This window comes from Schistocerca cancellata, chromosome 11, assembly GCF_023864275.1.
Source record: "Schistocerca cancellata isolate TAMUIC-IGC-003103 chromosome 11, iqSchCanc2.1, whole genome shotgun sequence".
Classification (NCBI taxonomy): domain Eukaryota; kingdom Metazoa; phylum Arthropoda; class Insecta; order Orthoptera; family Acrididae; genus Schistocerca; species Schistocerca cancellata.
The window spans coordinates 66,738,598-66,758,382 of record NC_064636.1 but is presented as its reverse complement, the minus strand read 5'-3'; the positions used below and the strand labels follow the sequence as shown (position 1 = coordinate 66,758,382).

At 43.1% G+C, this 19,785-nt stretch overlaps 1 protein-coding gene across 1 annotated transcript in view; it reads left to right on the top strand.

The window, feature by feature from the left end:
• Positions 1–375: 375 nt before the first annotated feature.
• LOC126108206 (poly [ADP-ribose] polymerase tankyrase-1-like) overlaps positions 376–19,785 on the top strand; it is a 104,743-nt gene continuing 85,333 nt past the window's right edge. The window contains exon 1 of the mRNA XM_049913442.1: positions 376–603. The gene's annotated coding sequence lies outside the window, so the exon portion shown is untranslated. The remainder of the gene's footprint in view (positions 604–19,785) is intronic.

Below are 19,785 nucleotides of genomic sequence, written 5' to 3'. Positions count from 1 at the left end.
GTAACAAAATCGGCATCGGTAATCGCACTTCCAGAACAGATTTGATACTGTTTACAGGGCGAACCAGATGCGGTACCGGCAGATGGGTTTATGAAGAGTGTGTTTATTAGCTGTGTGTAGGACTGTTAAAAGTAGGTTTTATATTTTCTTTGGAGCAATTAAAGTGAATATTAACATATCGTTCGTTTCCCAGAACGAGATGACAGACAAAAAATATTTTTACACCTCATATTTCTTCTCTGTTCTATACTCATAATTTTATACAAAAAGCTATCAGAAGTCCTATCGCCATTATAATGTACTTCATGGTTGTGTGACACAATGGAGACGTATTACTCTGTTTATTCTTTTTAACGTCTCATTGTTACAGAAATTCCAGAGCCGGTACTGCGTGAGCAGACCACAGCCCCCTGTGAGAGGCTGGCTACAGTTGGTACCTGCCGCCCTCTCAGCAGTTGGCAGCACTGGTAGCGTGGCAGTCCCTGCGCCTTCTGTTGTCTGCCGCATTTGTATCGAGCTGTTTCCAGTGTGAAGGCGTGCGTCCGCATTTTGTGCTGCAGCTTCCGAGTTGATAACTTCTACCGCACGGATATCGTTAATAAGGTAAAGGTGACCATTTCCATTCGTTCCCGCTATGTTGGATTATTTTCTTTTTTGTTTTTGCAAAGCTGTGGTAGTTGTGCGCTCTCAGTGTTCTCCATCGAGGCTATTGCGTGTAAAGCAAACTATGAAGATTTCTATGCTCTCAAAATACTAGCGAATTTCGTATTAAAAATCTTGTTATTTTAAAGCGCTATCGAAATTCCAGTTAAATCTGCTGTTTTACTGACTGTAGGAATGAATGAAAAGCAGTGACGGACTAGATTTTTTTTTCGTTATCGCGCCATTTTGTTGAATTGTTTTCTCGAAATATTGGTTTGTACTCGTTACGTCTGATGCATAAAACAACTGCCACGCTTATAGGTGGGGAATAATATAACGGAATGGTGGGACACAGATTTTGTCGTGAAATAAAAGGTTTTCCTTCTATCTTCAGCAGGTGCGATGCTAGGACAGAACTTAATCCACTCTCGGATTAAAGAACTACGTTCTGTTTGCTCGCTGCGTAGAACATGGGACAGTATGATACTATATTATAGAACATGGGACAGTATGATACTATATTAGTCGCGCGACATTAAACTATGTGAGACGCCTTTTGACAATGCGGTCGTGCGGCACTGAATCGGATATTTCGCAAGCCCTCAGCTTTACGAAAGCAGCCGAATACAGCACTTGAGCCTGACAATTATTTAGTCCAACGATTCTAATAGCTTGTTTCTCCCTGTCCTGTATTAGCAAACAGCAAGTTGATATTTTTACTTTTGTGGAGTAATGTTTTCGGCGACAATTCCGCCTGTTGGGTAGTCAGATAAGGTTGTGCTACATTTCGTCTTTAGCGTATTTGTGTATATGCAGAAATCAATGAATTCTTACGTTCACCTCAAAATGTTCGCCGTTATGGGTTTAGTACTGCATTCACGTAGGCTAATAATCGTGTATCTTCAGACTGACTGTGGCTTATACTTATCACACAGCACTCCTTTTTCTAAGAAAGTATTTGAATGAGTGGAAAAAATACCGCACATTTAGCACCAATATTAAAACTTTTTTTCTAAAACCGGTCGCCCTAAATGTATTTTCTGAAATGCGTCTGTTGAAGCAGAGGCCGCTAAAATTGTGGAGCTGTAAACGTCTTAAGAAAAATTAATTGGATGCAAGGAACATGAGGGCTCACTGTACATCGAAATAACGCACATTTAAACTTTAACGTACAACATTAGCAACATCTAACTTACGTGGTACAGTATGTCTTCTACCTATTACAACAATAATCAAGGATCGTTATTTTCCCGTATTAATTGCATAGAAGTTTACATTTAAGGAGTTTACTCCTTGATACGAAGATTAAATTTAATATTTACTATAAAATTTTACGCCGTCTTTGCGCTCGATGATACACGACGTTCCTGTACATTTACTTCGTCGCGAGATACATTTCTCGTTCCAAATTTTTTAAATGTCTTTACGACACAATTGTCGCTTGGTAGAAACTGAGGATTCACATATATATTCTTGTTAAACAAAGCCACAGGAGTTGTTGAGTAACACTTCATTCGATTAAATAAAGGATTAATCAACTGCTGCTGCGGTTTTAACGAAAATACATTCTTATAGCTGTAGTTGCCTACAATATAAAGTGTATTGCTATTACGTAGAGCAAGCAGTACGGTTTATATCACTGATATGCAAAGAGTAATTTTAACGTTTTTTGTTGAAGTAAACGAAAAAGTAGGAATGGGAACAGTAGACAAACGTTCAGGATCAAGGAGTGATATAACCTCCTCTCTACGTCCCTGGTTACGCTGATAGACAGGTCTGTAGCACAGGTGGTCTCGGTTAGGTTGGAGTAAGACGGTATGGTTGGAGACGGGTAATCCATTGGATGTGAATGGGCAACGGATTGCTATGCAGCAGCGCCTGATGTCCACATTTGCAGTGTAATTAAGGCACTTTGCCACATACAGGGCGAGTGAGGAGGAAAGGTACATGCTTTCAGATGCGGTAGTATAAGTGATACTGAACAAACAACTTCATGTGGACATGTGCCACATTGCGAATGGTTTCGGAGATACGTTTAATATTACTTCTCTACGTTTTTCTCGAAAACCGCACACTCCAATGAAAACGTGTCTTAGTACACAATTAAACTAAATTAAATTTGCTACAAAAAAGGTACTACTTATTTTTTGTCTAGGACTTAACAGTTTGCGCGGAGACATCGCGAGAATATTGAAAATCTCGCGCGTGCGCTGTAGCTTTTTGTTGGCCAGTTTGAGGCAGTTTTCCTACCTGATAGAACACTTAAGGTACATTTCTATTTACGTTCTGTATTATTGTCTTTTTACAACGTACCACAGTAACACAGATGAAGTTGGACGAGCGGTTTGGTACAGGACGCTTTCGGTCTATCTCGGAAATCATTAGGAATAGGCCATATATCCACATCAAGTTTTTTATTCAGGATCACTAATGCCATCACCCGCCAAAACAGGTATCTTTCCTCCTGACTCACCCTGTGTATCGTACCTTCCGAATTAAAACCTAAAATGCAAGGTAACTTCAGCACACGTTAGAACGACAAAAGAATTCTCCCATGAGTGCCCTGCCGATGCCAGATATTTACTTTGACCTGCGTCGTAATTTCACGGGACGTCCTCAACAGACAGAACACATTTATTTTCCTCCTAGACTGTTGCTTGGCACGTTGGGCTCATATGTTTCTGTAGCTTAGACTGAAAGGGGAGTTGTTACTTTGCGAAGCATATGAATGTCTTATTAGGGGGAATAAATTACTTTTTGTTGCTACAGATATTTCACGCATACTGCATTTTAGGAGTGGTTTATCTGGCGTTTTGGTCATCAGTCAAACGAGATGGCTAGTAGTATTAACAGGTACCATGTTTTTGAATATTTCACGAAATTCGTGCATCGATAATAATGTGCAGTTTAATGTGTTTTCTGTCTAAGCCGGAGAACAATATCTTTACTACTCGTTCCTTAGATGTTTCTGACCGTAGGATCTTCGGCTGCAAATGTGTAGTGTTATATGGAGGCCAGAATTGAGATGAGAACGTTCACTGATCAGCATGTAAATGAATAGACGGTAATAAATTCGTCGTCGGGATGGAAATTTAATTGTTACCCACATAACGCACACGAAGTTGTACGGAGAATTTTCCCGACATTAACAAATAGTGTGGCGTCAGTGCCTCTTCTCGTGGCAACAGTTGTCCTGTGCTGTGATTGGCCGAAAACAGCAGTCCGAACAGAAGCCAGATTATATTCAGTTTTCGCGAAGTTTAGGTAGCTTGTTTCGGAGTCATTGCTTATTGAATTGTACTCTACGAAATGAAGTTCGTGGTACATTTTAATGGACATAGATACTGTAAAACGGTAACCACCTACGCTTCCATGCACTCCAGGCACGCGGTACGAGCCTGAGACAGGGTTTCCAGTACGTGGAGCTGGAACAACGGTTCTGCTCGCGTGGTCCGCTGTATTGTGAAGACAAAAATAAATAAATAAATAAATAAAGGAAACCGCGGAAGAGAAGACTTGATGTGGCGTCAAGGCTGTTTAATAGAACGACTCACTTAGTGGCGCACCAACAAATTCTTTGGCAGGGGGGGAGGGGGAGATCAAGCAAACCCCATTTGCTGATTTCGTCTTTCAGCCAAACCGTTAAGAATACATAGATACCGACCGTCTGGGAAGGTGTTAGCTACGCAGCGCTCGTCTACAGAAACAACTCGTTAATAATAATAATAATAATAATAATATGGACGAGATTTTAAGGTTAGTCCTCTGTAAAATTGTCTCGTTGCATTAATTTTTATAAGGCGTTTATCTGGAAAGACATTGGTCCAACTTTGTTTTTAGACCATTTACGAAAAGGAATACCTATTTATTATATTGTAGACGTGGATAACAATCGTGTAGAGAAATCTTTGATTAGTGTTACTATTTTAGAGATACTGAGCATCACATCATAATAGAAAAAGAAAAACGTAATTTGAAATGAGGGCATTTGTTTTGTTTTTATTTAGACTACAAATATTTAGGTACAATTTCCAAATGTAGCTTTCCTTTCTACGGTTCTGGAAACAAATTTTTTCATGACATAGACAAGATTAATTTTTCCAGTCGTGTCTTGATGAATATGGAAGACGAGTAAAGGGGTGAGTTATCGCTGATCTGAAGCAAGTTTTAAATCGTATCAAAGCGCTGTATGACCTCTGATGATGATGACGGTACTGGAACTGTCAGAACCAGAATGATGAGGCAAATAACTTCCTGGAGGAGTTGTTTAACCCTAACAGGTTCAGCGATAAGTTTTCTTCCAATAGAGGGTACGTTACATGGTTGTATACCAGTCGCAATGGTTCGCCTCATTTCGAGCTGTGCAGAAAACCTGTCCAGTTTGAAGTCTGTTGTATTTACTCAAAGCAATATTCCCAAACGTCGTGTATATAGTGGACTGGACATCTTTGGGAGAACTTAATAACCATCGCTTCAAGATGGGATAGTCTCTCTAAATCCTCTTGGTTGCCCCTCGATAATTTTTTCAGAATGAGATCAAGAATTTCTAAAATTTCGTTCTGAAGACAATTTTTTGGGAACAGATGGTGTTTCTGTGTGTTGCAATTTCGCCGGAATTTTTCTTGGCTGCGAGATATTTGTGTGTTTCATATTTTGGTCTTTAGAATAATTTTTGGATTTCTCTAACGGCATGTCATATGGTTCTGTAGTTGGACTTGCAGGAGCCAGTTTCAGAACCTCGACAAAATGTTTCACTCTGGCCGCATTAAAATTTGTATTCCGTTGGGATCTGACCAGTTCTCACACAATCCAGACGCTTCAGTTGCTACTGTTACACAGCGTGATTAAAAATACCTTGACACCTGCCTGAAAAGGACTTCAAAGTTCGTGGGGTCCTCCATCGGTAATGGTGGAATGCAGTGTAGTGTTGGCTCACCCTTAGCCTTGATGACAGCTTCCACTCCCGTAGCTATAAGTTCAGTCAGGTGCTAGAAGGTTTTTTGGGGAATGGTTGCCCATTCTTCACGGAGTGCTGCACTGAAGAGGTGTATCGATGTGGGTCGGTGAGGCCTGGCACGAAGTCGGCGTTCCAAAACGTCCCAGAGGTGTGCTGTAGGATTCAGGTCAGGACTCTGTGCAGGCCAGTCCATAACAGGGATGTTATTGTCGTGTAACATCTCCGCCACCGGCCGTGTTCGATCGTGTTGAAAGATGCAATCGCCATCCCCGAATTGCCCTTCAATAGTGGGAGGCAAGAAGGTGCTCAAAAGACAATGTAGGGGTGTTCTGTGATAGTGCCACGCAAAACAAGGGGTGCGAGCCCCCTCCATGAGAAACACGACCGCACAACAACACCACCGCCTCCGAATTTCACTGTCGGCACTACACACGCTGGCAGATGACGTTCACCGGGCGTTCGCCATACCCACACCCTGCTATCGGAACGCCTCATTGTGTACCGTGATTCGTCACTCCGCACAACGTTTTACCCCTGTTAAATCGTCCAATGTTTACACTCGTTAACACCAAGCGAGGCGTCGTTTAGCATTTACCGGTGTCATGCGTGGCCTATGAGCAGCAGCTCGACCGTGAAATCCTAGTTTTCTCACCTCCCGCCTGTCATAGTACTTGCAGTGGATCCTGATGCAGTTCGGAATTCCTTTGTGATGGTCTGATAGATGTCTGCCTGTTACACATTATGACCCTCTACAACTGTCGGCGGTCTGTCAGTCGACAGAAGAGGTCGGCCTGTACGCTTTTGTGCTGTCTGTCCCTTCACGTTTCCACTTCACTATCGCACCGGAAACAGTGGACCCAGGGAGTGTAGAAATCTCGCGTGCAGACGTATGAGACAAGTGGTAACCAATCACCTGACCACGTTCGAAGTCCGTGAGCTCCTCGGAGCGCGCATTCTGCTCTCACAATGTCTGATGACGACTGAGGTCGCTGATACGGAGTACCTGGCGGTAGGTGGCAGCACAGTGCGCCTAACATGAACAACGTATGTTTTGGGTGTGTCCGGATGCTTTTGATCATTGTGTATATAAAAAATAGTTTCAAACTCTTCGGGCCGCTTCGCATAGCCCCGCAGGACTGATCTTTTGTCTCTTAAGTGAGCTCGGTACATTCAATATTTCGGTCACTGTCTTCTGGACTCGCTGATAGTTTTCCCTCAAATATGTGAAAAATTTGCGTTGACAACATGTGCATACACGTCTTTCGGTTTTGCTGATTTTAGAATTGTATTTGAGGCGTCTTTCACAGTTACCGGTACATGACACAATGGATGACAACTTCTTGAAACAATGAATGCTGCAGTGGATGTAACAACGCTTTGGCCGGTCTTGAAGGGTTTTCTTCACCCCTTGTTCCGCCCAGACATATTAGCTGTACAATCGAAGCAGTGGGCGCGTAAAAACTCAATTTTAGTGACAGCCCTAAAAGGATGTCTTTAATCGTAGTTACCAGCGTTTTTGCCTTGGAGTCCGACGGACTGCATAACCCCAGAAAAAGTTTTTTTTTCAAGCGTCTCAGGATCAACACTATGTACACGAAGAGTGCCAGCCAAGTTCGTCGTTGAATGTTCTAATTGTGTAGAAAGGCGAATTTTTTATTTGCTGCACATTTCCTCGCTGGATCGTGTGAGCCATAATTTCAACTACTTCGTTTTGTACCGCCGGCGGCAACCAAGGGTTATGACGTTTTCAGAAATATCTTCAGTTCTGGCACATCATTCTTCTTATCAAGAAATGTCGTGAAGTTTCCCAGAGACTGTTTCAAGACCTCTGTGTGTTTCCCATTCGACCCAGGAACTTGAGTGAGCTGATAATTACTAGCAGAGCGGTTCTAGCTTCATCCTGATCGGTCAGCAGACATCTGACACGACCAGTAACAGGTGTCCTGTTTTCATGTTGCCGAGTAATTGCTCGAGACCCTCGGTGGAAAAGACTCTTCTCGTATCTTGAATTTTTCTACGGATTTTCCCAGTTACAGAGAAGTTCTTCAAGAAAAGCTGTCTCTTGGGTCTTCTATTCTTCACTAAGTGGATGTACCGAATGCAGTCATAGCAGACCACTCTTTTCTTTGCAATGTAGCCACCGATAAGCCACATACCATTCCGATTTACAATATCTTTTATTGCTTCGTGCGAACTTACGCTTGTTTGCTGGGTGAAATTTTGTTTCAAGAACAGGTATACTTGAAGTAGAAACCATTGTTTCCATGTGAGAGTGCATGTTTGGTAGTCCTGCGCCTCAACTTTTATGTCCATCGCCTCTACCTCATTGTATGTGTCGCAAGTAAGAGGGATCATTGTAAACGTTATTCAACATCTTCACTGGTGTCCGAAATCAAAGCAAGGAACGGAAGTTTTCAAGGCTGCGTTTATTTTGCCACAAAACTGTAAAAAAGACAGTAAAATGGAAACAGTGTAAAGAACGCAGGACGTAGTCAACTGCAACATGCATAGTAGACACAAATGATTTTCGTTTCGACCAACTTGACAGATTTGCTCACATTCTGACAACTGGTTAGCGTGCTCAGTAGGGCGTGTGACCTCCTGTGGCGCAAATACGGGCCTCACAACGACGAACAGCTGTGAATGACGTCACCAATCTCGTGTTGAGGCGACAACGCCCTTTCTGCCTGCAGAGCTGCTCCCGAGTCTCCCAGAGTGGCCAGTGGACGCAGCCTGTTTCCTTATTGCGTCCCAGACTCGAGTCGGGAGAGCGAACTGGCCGCGGCACGCGTGCAGCATCTTCAGTTTCCGTGAGGAACACCAACCGCGTGTGCTCAGAGAGGTCGGCCGTCATCGCTCATCGAGACAGTCTGGGCACACCGCAGCTCGCAGCAGCCGCGCCTGAGATTCCGAGCTCTCCTCACAGCAGTTAAGCCGTGCTGGTTCACCCGCACGAGTTCCTGAAGAGGTGCTGGAATGGTCGACACAGTCCCTGGCCACACCGCCAGGGATCTCTCTCCGCAAGGTTTGGGCCCCAGCGCCGTGTCCCACGTGCCCCCCACATGCGAATCCGCCGAGAATCTCTCTCCACCAAGTCGGGACTCGTGTGTGGAAAGAACATTGGCCCACTGTTCTACGTCTAGGTGGCGTGTTGACAGCTCCACTCTAGACGTTCCCTTCTGTGAAGACACGCAGAAGGAAACTCACGCGGTAAATAAAATATTTTCTGTGTCTTCAATGAGGAACTGCCGAGTAAAGCACTGTATTTGTGTGTTTGACATTCAGCTTTCTGTTGTTAAATCAATTTAAGATAAACTGGACAGTGTTCGTACCGTTAAATGTAACGTTTGTCATGAAACGGGTATGAAATTACAGAGAACTCAAATCTCGTCTAATATGTACGAATGCTTCTCAGTGGCTGTTTAACGTGCAAGAATGAAGCCGCTTCGCAGTATGTTAGGACTTATTGCCGGAAGCGACTGTATATTAATTGCTTCTGTTTTTGCGGCAAGTTTTACTCTAAACATTGACTTGCATTATAGCACTGTACTTTCCTTTCATAAGCTAACGATTGGCATTAATATACGGCGCGTATCAAAAAGTATCGTCCGATTTTAAAAATCGTAACTATTATGTTATTTGAGATGTGTGTGTGTGTGAACAACGTACTGTTGCAAAGAGCAAACTCGTAGTTTTACATGGTTCCCGCCAGGTGGTAGCAGTGTGCGCCGACTTCAGTTCAAATAAAAATAGTGTCCGGATAACAGAAAGCGTTTCGTGTTCTGCGTTTTGCACAGTGGGGGTCAGTAATACCGGTTCAGCGTGTCTTCCGTACTAGCAATGTTGTGGATCCTCCCACAGCACAGAGCGTTAGACGATGCCGTGAACAATTCCGAGGAACAGGTTGTTTGTGTCGCAGCAAATCGCCGGATCGTCCCCGAAGTCTTTGACAAGGACGTCTAACTCATCCGCCATAGCTTCACAAGGAGTCCGCAGAAATCCGTTCGCCGTGCAGCTCGACAGCAAAATGTGGCCCCGATGTACGTCTGGCGTTTGTTGCGCCGACGTCTACGCGAGAAACCACACAAGTCAGCTGCTGCAAGCTCTTCGTGAAGGTGATTTCTAAATCTGAGGTTCACTGACTGATGGATTCGCTCCCCACATGATTCAGCCTTGCTTTACTGGCCTCCCAAGGTCTCCGGACCTCACCGTATGTGATAATTTTTTTTTTTTTTGTGGGTGGGGGGGGCTTACAAAAGACATGTTTATGTGCCTCCGTTACCAATAACAATGAAAGAAGTGAGACATTGCATAACAGCAGCTGTGGAAGCGGCAACTCGAGACATAGTCGCAGCAGTGTGGGAACAATTTGCATAGCGCATTGATGTATGACGTGCATCTCAAGAAGGCATATTGAACACCTATGGAAAGGTATGGAAAAACTTTTCGAGTTTCCCGTTCACCAAGAAACAAGATTCATTGTACGTGTGCAACCGTTTCGGAAATATAGACATGGCAAGTAGGATGATTGTTTTCGTTACACCCTGTAAACTTCGAGCCTGTGTACTTCCACGTTATGGTAGATAAAAACATCTCAGTATTTTTTGTACGGAGCACTACTCATCTCTTTGCGTGCAATTTGCTGAACTCCGTTACCTATAATGCCTTAAGGGGACCACGCCCTGCCTATCTAACCCACGTTAATTTAGGCAAGTATTTGACTCATTTCTGAAAAAAAAAATTTTGATGCAGGTCCGTAATATTTTTACTGTACGTTACATGATGCTAATAGATCCAACTGTACTAAAATCTACTTGATCCATTTTACATTTTTTAAGAAATACTTTTTTAAATTTATTAACAAAAATATTACCTTTTTCTGCAGGAAATATTTTGTGAACTTCCTAATGGAGTATTAATGAATCGAGTACCAGAGGTGGCCTTTTATGTTAGATAGAGTCTGTGGAAATGTCACTCAGTTATCTATGATAGTTTCTGACATAATGGGGCAAATGTATTGATAATTTTAGTTTGAGGGAAATTGAGTTAAAAGAAAAACCTTTTGAAATTTGTTACTTACAGTTAATTAAAACTGAACTGCTGCTGCATATGATGGCCCTTCTTTGGCCTCTAGCAGGTCTTCCAGATTTTATTTTTCACCTTCCTGGATGTTTGTCTTGCTTTCTAAGAAAGGCCATATTAGATGCAGACCTGTCTGTATCGGCTATCCTCGTTTTATTGCAATGTTGCAGCCCAGTGATCATATTTTCACCAGGGTTAATTCCCAGCTTTTTCGGTACCCAACACTTTCCAATATTACCACAATTGAGAGTAATAACAACATCATGGACTCGTAGTTTCATTGTATGCATGCCTACAAATACAGCTTTAGGAAGGCGGTTCCAAATTATGCTGTCGAAACATTCATTTGGGTTCTGTGTCTGCCCACGCAGACATTTCCTTAGAAGTTCAGGGTGAGCCAGTTCTCTGAAAATAGGTTTAATTGCTGTAATAAAAGCAGCAGGAAGAGAATGCTGGTGAGAATAAGATTCTCCAGTTGCCTAAACCCTATTGTATTTGCACCACAAAGTTTCTCCTGATGGACACAATCCATGACATGGCCTATTGTCAGTAGAGGACATCTCTCTTCATTGCCTCCAGATTTTCTTTATTTGTCCAAATTGCCTGCCCACAGTATATACCTGCAAGTTTTCTATTTCAGTTTTAGTTAACCGACCGTGTCCAGTCAACAATTTTCCATCTTCTTTTTCCACTCGTATCAACAGTTTTCTCAACCTTGTTCCCAAACGTTTTTGAACATGGCCTACACATTTTGCTAATAATGGCATCTCCATATGGCTTAGTTGACAGTGGATGACAAAAGTGGGCGTGGCACATAAACACGCGTGGTAGGAAAATGCTCTTTCAGGGTGTATACTACCCGTGACAACCGGGAGATCCGGGAAAAATCCGGGAATTTTTTAGAATTCCGGGAATTTTTCATTGTTGCAGTTTTCAGTTAAATTTTTGTACTTTTGACTGATAAGAACCGATACTCTGACAAAGGATATTACTGTATCCCGCTACTGCAGAATAATACTTCAACAATAAAACATAAACGACAGAAGAAAACGAAAATAACTTAAATTGCAAAGGAAATGCGCCATCTAGAACGACGGCACACAGTTCGCATGCAAGCGTCTGCCAATTGAAAATGTGTCAAAGGCTTTAGGAAGACTATGCAGTGCTTCATAACAACAAATTGCCTCCAATGAGCCTGAAGTCGCAACTGTTTACATTCCATTTGCTTTAGCAGTTACGCGCGGGCTCTTGCGCATGCGCAGTTCGACTAGTAGATTCTCCCGCTTCTGGCTACAGGAATGTGGCTGTTGGCTGTGCAGGCAGTCGCAGCAAGCAGCTAGATGCTACCGGGAAAAGGGGGCGCCAAATTCATAGACCTGAGCAAGAAAAACTTTTCACGAAACGCCTAGCATCTAGCTCTCGTTGGTCTCTAGATTATTCATATGATTTTGAAACGCGTCCCTGTTGGTCTTTGAACATTTTTGAATACCTTTTAAATTGATTTATGAATGAGTCATAAGTTGATTTTTGAATGTGTGCATAGTGTACGTGATGTCTCTGTCAGTAGAATCCTCGTCGCATCTAGAAATAAACTTTCCACAGACAACAGGGGATGGGGCTATACGAGCTGAACGGAGTAAAGCCCAAGGGATGGATGCCAATCGCTGTCTGATTATGTGGTTGATTGGGTTTGCGAATGATCAGCGTTGTTACAATTACTTGCGAAATCCATAGATTCAGAGTACCAGAATGGAAATAAACGACTGGCAGGAATAACAGACGAGAAATATTACGTATTATCTTCTCGGTGTATCCATGAAAATGAAATTTGGACAGAAATTTTTTGGCCAGATCGCTATACCAGTAAGGACCGTTGTACAGTCCCCAGCTAGCGCCGCTTAAGTTCTATTCTGGAAGTAACGCGGAAAATGTAAAACGCCTAACTGGAAAATAATCGCGGGATAACTAAACATTTGATTCTGGCAGGGTTAGTGGAGTTAATCGGCGAACAAATTTTGAGAATGGCAAGAATAGCTACAGAATTGGTGATGACAGGATTGTTTGTTAGAACGTGGGAGGAGAAGAAACGGGGACATCACACGATTTTAGAAGAATAAGACGAATCCAGATTTATATAAAAACTTCGTAATACTACTTTTCGGTCTCGTGCTTGATAATCTGGAGCCTATAAATAAAATGTGAAACTATTTCCTAACATGAAGCTTTTTGCTTGTAGTAGGCCTAATAGCCATGTGAAATTGGTACTTTGTGAATTATACTTTGTCGTGCCGGCGGAATGGCCGTGCGGTTCTAGGCGCTACAGTCTGGAACCGAGCGCCCGCTACGGTCGCAGGTTCCAATCCTGCCTCGGGCATGGATGTGATGTCCTTAGTTTAGTTAGGTTTAAGTAGTTCTAAGTTCTAGGCGACTGATGACCTCAGAAGTTAAAGTCGCATAGTGCTCAGAGCCATTTGAGCCATATTCTGTCGTGTTATAAAAATGGCCATCTGTGCCAAAACAGTCACGTTTATTTGATGTGTGTTACAAAATTTCTGCAATATTAGAAAGGCCTATTTTGTGTTATCTAGCAGACAATGACAAAATAGACGTAATCAGATCGAGAAGCCACACCAGCCTTGGGTATTATTTGTGTTAAAAGCTTTTTCAGTATTAGCTAGCGACATTTCGATTTTTCATGTAGCAAAACGTTTGACGAACTTTGAGGTAATAGATTCTTTCGCAGGAAGGAAAGCACGCCATGTGAAGCTGGAGCAAGATTAGAGAGAAAAAAATGCTACGAGCTAAGGATTGAATAAATGTGTACTTCCTAGCTTATTTCTTGGTTTTATTGGTTTTATGTATCCTATATTTAATTTTATGTCACACAAAACAGCAATTTACTAGCTAATAAGCAATAAGGAGTGCAAATTTTCTTATTAGCTAATAGGCAATAAAGAGTGCAAATTTACTGGAGAGTTCTTGTTCTCCCTATTACAAATAATCCCATCCTCTATTAATTGTGAGATTTTTTTAAATAGGGGCAGGCTGTCAAACTGGGAGCAGAAGAGGCACCAGAGGACATTTCAGTTTCCACTGTCCTGAATATAGTTTGGTGGCATCCATTATAAAATATACACGTTTCAATTCCACAGAGCGAGATACAGTGACGTGCGGTAGAAGAACGCTGTACGAAGAGGCGTGGCACTGCACTTTGGCACACTTAAGGCCAAATAACATGTCTTACATTTTCTCGAACACATATGTTGTACGTTTCAGACTTCTCAGAAAGACGTGCGCTACAAGATGAACATATTTTTGGAAAATTCTATGTTTTTGAGTATTATCGTAGATCCGGTGCTGGTGCACAGAGCAGTCTCAAGGTGGGCAGTCTCCACGTGACCCGTGTTTACATTTACTGATTTTGCTGTTTCGCCTGTGTTTACCCTCACGGAAAATGAAAACAGAACGGATGTCTATGGCCGGGAGCTCTCAAGTGAATTAAAATACATTCACATAATTACGGAAGGCAAAAATATGTCATCAGTTTGAGATTTTATTTTATTTCCATCTTTCTGACAGTCAAGCATTATTCGCCTTGCGGAACACTGAAGAACAAATAAGCCCTCGGTCACAAATATTAAGTCAAAACTGACCAGGTTTCGACGCTACTATGAGCGTCGTCTTCAGAATTAAACTAACTGTTCTAAAACATAATAGGTATATAAGTCATTAATAAACTAAAGTGTGCACTGACTGGAAAGAGATGCAGTACTTACAAGTCACATTCTAAAGAAATCTAAGCCGGAAAGGCGACGTCATGAAAACTTGTAAATAAGATAAGATGGCGAGCCGCTAAGGGCTGCTCGTACCTGAGTGAACACGGGTTGCAACCAAACTGAGGTGCCCACGTTAGGAAGTGTGGGCAAGTAAACACGGTGTTGCTACGAGCGCCACCTAGTAGCCGCAGAAACAACTACGCTACTGTACATTCAAAATTACACACATCAAATTGTAATGAAGCTGATTCAGGCATGATGTAAGCACTAATAATAATAAGCTGAAGTTACATATTTATCTGCTTTAAACAGAGATACATTTTGTAACAAAAAAAAAAAAACGTCAGTTATGACATACAAGAAAACAGCAAAGACGTAAGAGGAAAATAACATTTCGGCAAACTGCATGAGGAAATTTAATCAAAGATCACGCAACGGCTTTACACAGTGGAAAAAGTTTTTATTTCGCAGCTGCAGCTGTCCGCTGAGAATGAGGCCATCATGACGAGATAGATGTTTGAAAATCTCCAATTCCTCTAAAACATCTAACCTACGCCCCCTCTTTTAGATATGCAGAATATTGTTATCGCCAATGGCTTTAGGCACGGGTCCATTAATTAAGAGATGATCGGCACAGGATGAATTTAGGGGTCTGGTGCCGTTTTTTCTCAGAAGATGTTCTTTATATCTGATGGTGAAAGCACGTCCAGTTTGCCCTATATAATAGGAGGAGCACGTATCACAAGTTATCTTATAAATGCCAGAAGTTTCTGTAGGTGAGCGAATGGATTTCAAATTATGAATAAAGTTTCTCATCAGATTGTTATTAGTAGAGAAGGCAACATTGCTGTTGTATTTGTTCCGAAGCATGCCCTGAATCTGATACGAAATGGGTCCTACGAAAGGAATAGAAGAACTTTTTTTGGGTTAACTTCAGCGCGTGAGCTTTTGAGCGTAGTAGTTCTTGCAGTTTTCTTTTTGAGGATATCGTCCACTATGTTAGGCGTATATTCATTATTGACTGCTATGGTTTTAACTAAATTAATCTCCTTATTATTAAACTTTTCTGTTGAAAGTGGCATAGAGCTGGCTCGGTGGAGTGAAAAGAGGAAGCAGACACGATATGGTCAGGATACGTTTCTTTTCGAAAAATATTGAAAGTGATGTTATTGTCTTCTATTGTAACCGTCAAGTGTAAATAATGTAACTGGCGGTTTTCGTTTTCGAGTTCAATAGTGAAAGAAATTTTTTCATGGAGGTCGTTAAAAAGTTTAAATGTATGATCAGTGCTATCGGCGGGTCGGTTATAGATGACTAGAAGATGATCAACGTATCTTGTGTAAGAAAGGATACCTAGTGAAGCATCTGAGAAACGGTTAAACAGCTGTTTTTCCAAGGAATTGATAAAGATGTGGGCAAGGACGCCGGCTAAAGGGTTGCCCATAGCGAGCCCATCAGACTGCTGGTACAGTTGTCCGTTGAATTCAGAGTAGTTGTACTTGACAACAACATTAATGAGATTCATAAAATCGGTAATCTGTTCATCTGATCTTTTTTAAATTGACGTACGGCAGATAGACAGACAGACAGACACTAACTGCCTAACAAATGCGGACGGGAGACAAGCTGGGTACGAGAGACTGACCAAGAAAACAAGTGGAATTTAACAAGTAAATGAAACGACATATGACGAATCAGTTAACTTCTAATAAACTGCTATGTCTGGCGAAGACCTGGCGCGGCACCCCCAAATCGCTCTCCCGAACCGTCCGCTGCCAGCCGCTCCAACGGACGCAGGAAGGCGCGCCGACCTCCCGTCTCACGGCGTCGCAGCTCGCCCCGGCCAGCCCGATGTCGTGGTTTGACTCCTGTTGCTCTCGTGTCGGCCGCGAAGCCACTACCCCTCCTCGCTATAAGGCGCGGCCCACTGGACTCACGTGGCGACCTCACATGCGCCGACGCTCAAGACGGACAAGTCATCTTGTTCTCCAGTGCGCGACCGATCTATCGATCCGACCGCCAACGACCATTGCCTGAACAAACTCGAGCAGACTGGCGGCCTAACACACACTGGCACTCCGGACGACAGACAGACACTGACTGCCCCACAGTGACCCGGCTGGCCAACTGACCGACTGGCGAGCTCACAGCGCCCCTTACATGCACGTGAACAGCCTACCTTTCCACTTTGCCAAACAGAGGGAGACACCAAAGCTGCGGTTGCCACAAACGGAGGGCGACTGCTTCACACTACGCGCTGCGGCGCGCTCTTCAAAACAGCAAATTTTACCACGGCTGACTGTCGCTAAGTTTACATGCGACACATCTTCCGAAAGGCGCAAACCGAATTTCGGAATCGGTTTTTCGCCGTCGTGTTTACATGTCAAGGTCTGAAGCGGATTTGCCGTCCCAGTTACCCAGATACGATGATAGGAAAACAGCCGTTAGTTTCCGATTTACTCAGCACAGTCGCTATTTCTCTGCAGTTAGAGGAAGAGTAAACTGCTTTTGTCTAATATTTCTGCTTGTCTTTCACTGTACAGAATGCCCCTCCGTCCATATTAGTCTAAAACTCTTAAAAACGAGATCAAACCTGGCAGCCCAAGCATTTTTAAAACAGATTGCGTTTACGTGGGAGTGAAAATTGATTGCGCAGTTCGGAAAATCGGCAACTGGAGGCGGATTTCCAGAACAGATTAACGTGACTACCCAGAAGCGGTATTCGGAAATGTGATTACGATATCTGGTGTTGGGAGTCCCGTGTAAACGGGGACGGGGTGTGTGTTGCCAGCTGTATACGGCAGTGCGATACAATCCGGTGTGGGTGGAGGCAGGCGTAGACGCCTCGCCGGCTCTGCCGCAGCCGCTCCCTCGCCGACCTGGCAACGCCGCAGTCGTGACGTCAGCCGCGCGGTTTGCGCGGATCAGCCGTGGAGTGGGGGAGGGGCCAGGCGGCCAGTGTCTGCAGCTCCTCAGGGGAAGGCGGGCAGCTGGCCCCGACTGCAGTTTCCGGAAGCCGCGGCTGTTACGCCGTTTTGGTCGCTTTTGTGTCGTCCGTCGCGTTAACTCACGAGAGAGCAACGTCAGAAAACTGCTTCTAATACAGTGTCTTACTTTGAAAACAGAAAATAGCGTCGCTACGAATGGCGAATAGTTGTTAAATTACAGTGCCCAGTGTTTAATAATTTTTTGCTCGTCACTTCCTGTCTTTCTAGTCATTCAATCGCAGTCAGTGTAGATTCCCTCAGAATTCTCGTACCACACACACTTCAAGTGAAAACGACGCGTTATTATGTCACTGTGCATCGAAATAAGGCATGCTAGTAGGACAGAAGGTTGCGAAAACTGTCAAATGCAGCACTTAGGACTAAGAGTTAGTCCGGCACGGCGTCTTCTGCGTCAGATTCCTCCAGCCGTAGTCCTCCCTGTTATGGAAGCTCCAGCAGGAATTTCATTTTCAATGTTTCGTGTAAATTGACCGAATTTAAGCGTGTAAAATGCTGTCGTAATCTGCTCATTTAGAATCATAAGCGTGTGTTACGGTTCTCACGCAGTAATCTCGCTAACCCTTTCCCCCGGCCCTACAAACAACACCCGACGTGAACATCCACACTTTCCATAATTTTCATTTGCATCTCCTTGTATTGGCCGTGTTTGCGGTTAAAACGTTTTGGATGTGAGGCCCGCCAATTAAGCAAAACGCCGTTTTTCTCAGTACCCAAACATGTTTCGGCACCACTGTGCCCTCATCAGTGGGTTTTCGTTTTTATTTATTCTGCAACGTGAACATTTTTGTTTAATGATTATAAAATTATGTGCATTTTTAGTCCAAATAACAGATCATTTCTTTTTGTAGATACCTTTACATTTGGTGTGCACGAATTGTATGGATCACATTTGTGTTAATTACTACAGGTAGGTTGTCATCTGCAACCAAACGATATTGACGAGAAAGGTTAACTCGCAGCAAAATAACTTTCTCATCAACATCGTTTGGTTGCAGATGACAACCTACCTGTAGTAATTAACACAAATGTGGTCCATACAATTCGTGCACACCAAATGTAAAGGTATCTACAACAAGAAATGATCTGTTGTATGGACTAAAAATGAACATAATTTTATAATCATTTAACAAAAATCTTCATATTGCAGAATAAATAAAAACGAAAACCCAGTGATGATGGCCCAGTGGTGCCGAAACATGTTTGGGTACTGAGAAAAACAGTGTTTTGCTTAACTGGCGGACCTCACAGCCAAAAAGTTTTACCACACTTTCACTGCTCATGCCTTCAACCTTGGCATCAGTCATGGCGTTTGCTTCATTAGTATCGACGCTATTGGCAACATAGTTTGCAGTTAGTACCTACAGACACCATTGAAAGTATGGGCGAAATTATATTATTGTACGCCAAACGCGTCGGGAGATATGACGTCATAAAGATATACACGCGCGGAGAACCTGGTTTTGCCTAAAACGGAGCGCAAATTAACTAGACCGTACTCACACAGCGTTTCCTGGCCAGAGGACTTGGAGGCTTCGAAGGCACGTCAGGAATAATTCCAAACCGTTCTGAATCTTTTTCTCGCTTGCGCGTATGACGTCAGATATTACACACGTCAATTCACTTGTAAAGTAATGAGACGTCGAAAGTTGTTCCTGTGACCGACTCGTGGCGCCATGCCGACGTGCTCGCGTGTGTTTCAGTATTTTTACAATTTCCTGGAATCGGGGCTGTGGTGGACGAGAAATCTGTTGCGTTCCCCAATGTCTTGGTTAGACTGAGGCGACGATTTGCTTAGAAGTTGGCGAACGTCCGTGCCTCGTAAAATAAAACCTTTCGCATTCTTTAGTATCGTTGTGTTACATGGGCAGTCTCTGACATCACATTTACCGACACTTAAGCGAGACAAAAATTACTGAAAATGGCGCCGTTTTGAAGAGGTCACAAGTGTCGTGATCAGTTAAACTGCACGTCGTCATAACTGGCAAGTGTGAGAACCGAAACTATAGAATTACTGATGACTATATTAGCGAGTAGGAACGGCAATCAAAACAGGCGTGTAAAAAATGGCACATGTAATGAGAAACTACGCGAAAGCGGAGGGAACTGCTGTACAGAATGCAGAATACACCCAGATTCCCATTTCTGAAATTAATAAGTGCACAATAGTAATTAGAAAATAATTACAAGAAAGCCCAATGTGTCATAAATAGTCAAAACTGAATTACATAGGAAAGTGTAAGGTGTGAAAAGTGCATTAATCTGTCAGTGCGCCCGAGCGCCGCCAGCAGCACTGAGGATGGAGAAAAAAAAAGAAAACTGC